Here is a 9067-nt window from a genome sequence, read left to right as displayed (position 1 = left end):
GCTAATTTTCTAACTTTTAAATTCGTACAATTCCAACGACATACAAATGCATTACATACAGAACTGAGCTTTATATATTAGATATATATATATATATATATGGTTTATATATATGGTTTATATATATATATATACATATATATATATATATATATATATATATATATATATATATATATATATATATATATATATATATATATATATATATATATATATATATATATATATATGGTTTATATATATATATATATATATATATATATATATATATATATATATATATATATATATATATATATATATATATATATATATATATATATATATATATATATATATGGTTTATATATATATATATATATATATATATATATATATATATATATGGTTTATATATATATATATATATATACATATATATATATATATATATATATATATATATATATATATATATATATATATATATATATATATATATATATATATATATGGCGCCTTTTTCTCGACTCGCTGCTCCCCCTACCCGAAAACCTGTATACGCCTCTGGTGTATCCCCATTAAATGTTTGTTAAAATGTACCCATCTAATTTTACCCCACCTATAAACAGTGACGAGGGTAAGTTGACATCAGCCGTCGACAAAAAGTTTTTACACAATGCCGAGAACTAGTTCAGGAGCGTATCAAACATTAACAAGTGGGTTCGAATCCCTGGGTCACACTGTCGTGATGACGCCACACACACGACACACAGGTGAAAGTTTACCTGGCGAGACAAAGACGGTCAAATAGGGCAGGAGATCTGTGTCATGTCACTGCGGGCCAGTGATACATTTACTGACATCATGGCAGTGTTTGTTTAAGTGACAGTAGGTCTATGACAGTGGGCTAACATCATTCCTGCGTCTGAATGGGGCGAAAAAATTCTACCGCCCCCCCCCCCCCCAACGAAATGAAATTTATATAATTTATATAGAAAATAATTACTTTTAACAGTGCCCCCCCCCCCAAATAAAGTCTACCACCCCCCCCCCCCCCCCCGAAAATTTCAAGTGCCCCCCCCCCCCCCCCCCGGAGAGAGAGTTAAATGAATATTTCACATTGTCAACTCATATTTCACATTTTCACTTTATTTAAATACATATAATAGCTTGAATCTATTAAGTCGAATACATTTCTATTGCATTTTACGAATGATAGTATAATGAATTTTTAGTAAACAAAAGAACACTGACATTAATTCAATGAAATATAGTGGCATTTAGTAGAAGAAAGTATAAAGGCAACAGTGAAAAAATCTTTAAAGTTCCCTTTAGAACCTGATGGTCCATGGGGCAAGAGAAGTGAAGTTCACCTGTTTCTGCGACCTCGGCATATGAAAGGACATTGTGGTCAGCACTATACCCAGCCATCTTTACTTTCCCTAACGTGAGTCAGGTACCTATCAGAGATGGGTGAACTCATGGGTTGCTCTACGGACTTGAACCCGGATTCGAACTCGATACTTTCGATTTGAATAAAAAAAATCCTAATAGAACATACAAATCCTTTAGTCAATTACAAAAATTAGGTAAAAAAAAAAACAACGCACATCTAAACAGGCCTTTATATATATATATATATATATATATATATATATATATATATATATATATATATATATATATATATATATATATATATACAATGTTCTTTAGAATAGACTGCCTACATTTTTCTTATTTAAATTATATTAAAAAAAAAACTTCTTTGAACGCGCATGACTAATAGGTCTAGAGTCGTACAGGTAGGACATTATGTAAATATTCACCTGTCCCGTTATTCACGAGAAACCAGGTAGAGGCTAGCGATTAGCGTCATCGGAATGTCAGGTGGATAAGGTTTGGTTAGACACCCGTTCGTGGGCTGTGGGCGAGATCCTTCGACCGGTGTTCGATCAGGAAATGACCCGTGACAGCTGACTCTCAGACGTAATGCCAGTAGCTCTAACTAGTTTTAGTGATTGTAAATATCCGAATTTATCCTTTCATTTTATTTTTATAATTTTAATGTTATCATTCTCATAATATAGCCGGACCTAGATATTCGTTTAGTAGGTAGGCTTATAGGAATGACCACTGAATAATTATTATTGTTTAGCTTGTGGTTAAGACTAGGATTCGATTAAGGATTACTTAATTACGTGTAATTGTATACTTCTAAGACCAGTACCATAATACTAGCCGTGGGAACCTATCGTTATGACTAACCCATAATTGCTATAGATAGCGACAAAGAAATTCAAATATTTGATTCACTATATATAATAAAAAAACGCAACTTATTTCAGGTCGTGTCCCCCGCCCCTCCTTTTCGTCAGGTGTATAAATAGTCTTCGTGTGTAGCACCGTGTTCAGGTGACTGTATTATTTATTCCCCACATGGAATAGCAAAGTGCCGTTCTTATTTTAACCTTCGTGCATTCAAACACTGAGATATTTCTCCAACAGGAGACACGGGATATAAAGTTACAGAATCTTCATAGTCAAGGTAAGCTAAGTATTAACTAAGTAATCTGATTTCGGTTAGGGTTAGAAATAATGTGTTTTGTTTTAGGTTTAGAAGTTGACATTAGAGCTAGATTAAACTAGATTATATAACACATAGCACAGACTACTTTTAATGTAAGCCAAAAACAGAGTGCCGACATGACTAAAGCAATACGATTCTTTGAAACTGTATTCTAGATATTTATTCCAAACTTAACCCTAGTCCTAATCTTAGCCCACGAGTGTACCTTGCCTTACATAGAGGAGGATTAATCATCTACACGAAACCACACCGCCTAGTACAAATCACATACACTTTACTTGACCCATCCACCGCTAACCACCAGAGGCGTAGCGACCCTTCCCGGCGCCCGGGGACATACTTTCAATTTGGCGCCCCCCTCGGGAGCAAATTTTCGATTTGCACCCCCCCCCCTCGAACTTTTCATTTGCACCCCCCCCCCCTCAAACTTTCGATTTGCACCCCCCCTCGAACTTTTCATTTGCACCCCCCCCCCCTCAAACTTTCAATTTGGCGCCCCCCCTAAGGTCGGCGCCCGGGGACATATGTCCCCCCCCCCGCCCCCCCCCCCTCGCTACGCCTCTGCTAACCACTTACCCACCAATTAACAAATCTCTAATTAACCACCTACACGCTAACCATCACACCTAACCCTAACCATCCCATTAGCCATCTCATCTATCACTAACCACCTACACACTAATTAACCCCCAACACGTAACAACGCCACCTACCACTAACCATCCCTCTTACCAAAACCCCCCACCCAACTAATCATCTAACATGCCAATACAACTAACCACCCACTAACTATCCCATCTACCACTACCCCCCCTAGACATTAAAAAAAACACACCAACCATCTCCACTATGAAACACCCCCCTACACATTAAAAACACACCAACCGCCTCCACTATGAAACACCCCCCCCTACACATTAAACACACACCAACCACCTCCACTATGAACCACCCCCCTTACATATTTAAAACACACCAACCACCTCCACTATGAACCCCCCCCCCCCCACTACATTTCTTGACGTAATGTGACATTCAAACATGTCCCAACCCGTCTGACACTGCTGGCATCCTGTCAACCCATACAAATGTAAATCTCGCATTATTCCACCAGTCTTTGATAACACAGCCCAGACATTACATTTTTTTTACCCGCCCCCCTTCACAATCCTCTCATTGATAATTATAAAGAACATAAAATTATAAGGTCATCTAGAGCAGGGATTCTCAAGTCTTGCAAGAAAGGCCGCGACAGTCTCATTCAATTTGTTTCATAGCCCATCATTCGAAACCTTAGCTTTGAGAACAGAACTTCACTTTGATCATTTTATTTCACGACTATAGCGCGGTTCTCAAACTTCACGAAAATTGAATACTTTTTAAAACAAATGATACAAACCCACATAGCTGTGAAGAAAAAAAAGTACACATAAAAAAATAACAATCATTATGCTTTAAGGTTCTATAACTGCGACACCACCAAACTGAGTTTCACATACCCACATACCCACATACCCACATACCCACATACCCTTTCACATAACACTGTTCGCATCATTTGGGCGATACGTTTTTGTCTATGTTCCATTTCTCACAGTTATTCTAACACAGTGAATTTTATACTATCCTATTCACAAACTGTATTACATGACGACATGTGCATTATCAGGTGCAGGGGCGGAACTACAATGCGGGGGGGGGGGGGGGGGGCACGCCATTTAGGGGCACAGAGCCGATTATAATACATTTTTTATAGTTACAAAAAAAGTAAATTTTCTTTCATTTTTGACTTGATAGTTGTTTTGTAAAAAATTACCGTAGCTGCGGTTGGATTATCTTTATTCTATAGACACCACCCCACGCTCTTGTATATTCATTTTCCCTTTGTTTTTAAACCACCGTGAAAGCCGATTCTTTCTCCTACAATTAAACTTATCAAAGATAAGCAAATGTTCAAACCACTTCCATGACTTATTTCCCTTTTTTAAAAAAATAGTCAAATAGAGGTGACCATAAGCTCCTTTTAATAAATTTGTACTAAACAAATTAAAAAGCAATTACTTCTCTTAATTATTATTTTTTTATAATTAATCACTAAAGAATGACATTGTATAAAAAAGAAATGTATTAAATCAATAATATTTAAAAAATTAATAATATAAATACAAAAAATAAATAAATAAACATAACACGAGACACCATTACTTATACAAAGCGTTCATGTTTTATATTATTTTGACCGAATAGAAGTAGAGAGGGCTTCTAGCAGATTTGAATTTAAAAAGAAAAAAAAAATAACACGCAAAACATACTAATGCACTTACACACATGAAATGATGTTAAAATTTTTTTTAATTGATGTTTTTCAAATCCCGAACAGGCCAGCAATGAGCATCCCATGTTCGTATTTTGTGATTTTATATATATATATATATATATATATATATATATATATATATATATATATATATATATATATATATATATATGTATACATACATATACATCTACATAATATAGGCCTATTTATATATCATATATAGGTATATATATATATATATATATATATATATATATATATATATATATATATATATATATATATATATATGGGGGGTCTAAATATTTTTTTTGCGGGGTGGCCCTTTTTTTCTAGTTCCGCCACTGATCAGGTGTTGACTCCCTACACCCCTCCTCCATAGTGTATGACAATGGTGTTACACAGTTAACAAGCGTAACATATTGCAAAAGTTATTCCATTCTATGCAGAACACATACGAATGAAAGACAATTTTACTGTAACCTACATAAGCGCCAGCAAGTTGATACAAGTCGATTGTCTAATTTCCAAAGCAGTATAAGTTTTATTTGTTAAAAAGTACATTTTGCAAGACCATATAACTTTTTTAATGTATTTACTTCGCGAGATAATAAACCTATAACTTCTTTTAAATGTACACTTCGCTAGACTATACATGGATTGAAATATAATATTGCAAGACTATATAGACTAGCTGTTATATTAACAATAATATATACACTTTGCAAAACCATCTCATCGGTTTATCAAAAGATACATTTTGCAAGAATATAAAACAATCTAATTTAATTACTTAGAACTTAAAGAGATTTAAAGTCTAGAGTTTCTTTCAGCTTAACGTTTCCGTTCCAAGGTGAAGACCTCTACAAGTCGTGTCCTATTTCTAGGATAAACAGGATAGTTGGGATGTTTGGGATGTATCCTGTAGACAAACTAACGCAGACGGTACTCATGTGACCTAAGGATAGCAACCTTATCTTCAGTCGTTAGACGAAAGTTAAGTGCTGCTATCGATAGGGGTTCTTCTTACCTAGATAGCGCCGCGATGCCGGCCTGCTTGAGATAGAGTCTATCTAATCTAGACAAGGTGGGCGTCAACAGGGTCAAAGTCGTTAACAGTATATAATTTCAGTTTTGTTTGCACACATTTATAGCTTGAAAAGTTGTCTTCGGGAGGGTTCGGGTAGTTTCGGGTATCTTCGGAGAGTTGAGTTTCAGAGGGGAGGAATGTTGGTACTTTCATATTGGAGTTGGGTTAAAGTTCATTTGAAGGATTTAATTTACAGCTCCAAGCAGGGCTACTGGCTTCTTCATGTTTACGCAGCTGTTTGTTTATGGCTGTGTTTATTTAGATGTGTTTTTGATGTATGTTTGTATCATATACATTTGTCTTGATATGCCTATTCATGACTTAATAGCGTTACGTTTGTATCTGTATATAATTGTATAATTTTATAGCTATATGTTATTGCTGAATGCATATATAGCTGGATGTTATAGTGGTTAGTTTATGGATGTATGTGTAAATCATTATATGTTTTCATTTTTACTTAGCTTTATATTTATATTGCTGTTTGTAGCTGTATGTCTAAATGACTGTTTACATAGCCTCTTTGGAATGGCGCGGTGGAATCGTAGAGCCTTCGTCTGCTAACCCGAAAAACTCGAGTTCGTGTCCCTGGCTAGTCGTAGTACGTCCTTGAGTCCACCCAGCTCTAATGGATAACTGGCTTACGTTAGGGAAAGTAAAGGCGGCTGGGCATAGTGCTTAACACATTATCCTTTCATATGCTGAAGTCACGGAAACTGATGAACTCTACTTCACCTATACCGTAGGCCGCCATGGCCATAAATGGAACTTCACATAGCAAGTATAGTTGTCGGTATGCCATGTTGATCTAATTTTCTGTATTTTTATTTGAAAAATTCTTTATGGCGTTCTGTTTCTAATCCATCATATCCCCTCCCCGGGCCTAATAAATTTTATGTGTTAAACAATTAGATCTACAACGCCAAACTAATTAACACAAATTGTCTTTGTAGGGAAGTGATAATGAATTGTTTTCCTGTTGGGATTTTTATCCTCAATGTCGAATGAATGCCCCTCCCCTCCCTCCCCTCCCACTTTCCTTGTTCACGTACTCTATTCTTTCCTGATTCTGTTTTTTAAAGACTGGGTGGATGCAGTGGTCACTCCCTTGTCATGTATGACATTTATCCAATATCCGAGAGTGGGCGAGACTCTGACCCCCCCTCCCCCCCTAACCCCCCCCCCCCCCCGTTGTGTTTGGGGAATTGTGTAGTGGTACGCCGCTGGGGGTAAGTACCTCTGCCCTGGCCACCCTTCACCCCCTTGTAAGCTACTAAAGGTCAAAGCTCAGACGAAGTGGTGTATTGTGCGTTTATGAACCTCCCACACGTCCGCGACAAGCTCCATTTACATCGTGTTGTGAGTAATTAACACAGGGGATAATTTTTTTTCTTCCAGTCACCGATATTGGACTCTTCCAAAAATAGGGATGTTAGGTTAGTAGTGGTATATTATCATGTTAAAAATACTATACTTTTAAGGGTGTTATTGTTAGATTTGTGTATGTGTGTGAAGACTGGGGGGTATGTGTTATACGAGTGTCAGAGAACACCACAATAATAGAATCTTCTTGCAAAATGGTTGTTAGTTTACCGGTAGTTAACTAAATACAAATAAGTCTAGCTAATGTTAAGCTATTCTTATCCCTAACACAAACCCTATAGTAAGTCCTACCATAGCCCTAACTCTAATTTCTGACCATTAAACTTAACCTGATATTTAAATAATTTTAACAGCGTAACACACCTTTTTATCGAAAGTCTATTGTCGGACATTGGTAATTCCAATATTCCACCCCCTGTTTTAGACAAGTTTATTAGGTGGAAATATCCACTTGGACCAAAACCACACCCCCCCCCCCCCAACACTTTCATTAATTCATCCCTGTGTGCAAGAGGAAGAAAATTATCGAAATTAAGCCCTACTTGAAACAATAAGCCAGAGTAATCCACCTCCCCGACTTTAGACTAGTTGTGCGCATGTTTATCTAGCCTCCTCTTGAACCGTCTAGTCGTGTTGTAATGTAATCGGATGTTTGGGCTATCTAATCGCGCATGCGCATAATATTGGCAAGTATTGTTTTTGTTTTCGTAACTTAATTCGCCCGTCCACAGCGTACACTTATTGTTTCGTCATGAGTTAACAAAATAAATGATTAAAAAAAAAACATACACATCAATACAATTCAAATGGTGCAATTAAGTGCACGTTTATAAATCTCTTCACCAATGGTTGTTTGGGTACTTATTGAACCCTTAAAGAACGTATTTGAATGCGTCTCGCAAGTTTCGCTATCCTAATCCTAGCCATCACACAATTTCCTAACTATTTGTAATAAAAAACAATAACGTCGTAATTACTGTTTATTTTAGGTATCTCTACTTCCCGAACTAAATAGAATGTATACAGAAAATAAATACTTTTACCAGTTTAAAAGCCCCCCCCCCCCCCTTGGAGAAAATGTCTGAAAGAAACACTGGTCTTGGTCCATTCCCTAACATCCATACCAGCAGAAATAAAAACCCGATGCCAGACTGCATTCAACCACCCTCACACAGAGCATGGATAAAATCCCCACCCTCACATAGAGCATGTATAAAAATCCCCACCTTCACACAGAGTGACAGAGCATGTTTTAAATCCCCACCCTCTCCAAACGTGTGGAGTTCAAAGTTCGAATGAGAAAACCGTAAAACTAATGAGGTTTACTTTGCGTACTTCTAAAATGAAATGAATCTTTCAAATAATTTAAACATGATTAGAAGACACAGGAGAGCTTCGTGGTATTGTATTTGTAGAGTAGAGTAGAGGACACTCGAACTCTCCTTTTCCATCTATAAATATTTATATATCAAAAAGTGTCACCCTTCCACCCCCCCCCCCCCCCACTACGGTAGTAAGTACGTTTGCCCTACCCACAATATGAACATTGAAAACAAATACCACATGAATTTTAAAAGTGGCTTTACGTTTCTACCCCCCCCCCCCCCTCCCCCCCCCCCCCCCCCTCAACCCATCCCGGACGACATAAAGTTGATCTAAATTTTAAAGCTATAAAATATAGCATAAAGTTATAACTTAT

The 9067-nt window shown here is 36.6% G+C and overlaps 1 protein-coding gene across 1 annotated transcript in view; it reads left to right on the top strand.

The window, feature by feature from the left end:
- Positions 1-2395: 2395 nt before the first annotated feature.
- Positions 2396-9067, top strand: part of LOC131952910 (uncharacterized) — a 29668-nt gene continuing 22996 nt past the window's right edge. The window contains exon 1 of the mRNA XM_059315845.1: positions 2396-2533. The gene's annotated coding sequence lies outside the window, so the exon portion shown is untranslated. The remainder of the gene's footprint in view (positions 2534-9067) is intronic.

Source organism: Physella acuta, unplaced genomic scaffold (genome assembly GCF_028476545.2).
Source record: "Physella acuta isolate Inbredline_101_S28 unplaced genomic scaffold, ASM2847654v3 ptg000896l, whole genome shotgun sequence".
Taxonomy (NCBI): Eukaryota; Metazoa; Mollusca; class Gastropoda; family Physidae; genus Physella; species Physella acuta.
Note: the sequence above shows the minus strand (reverse complement) of the source record. Positions and strands in the feature narration are given on the sequence as shown.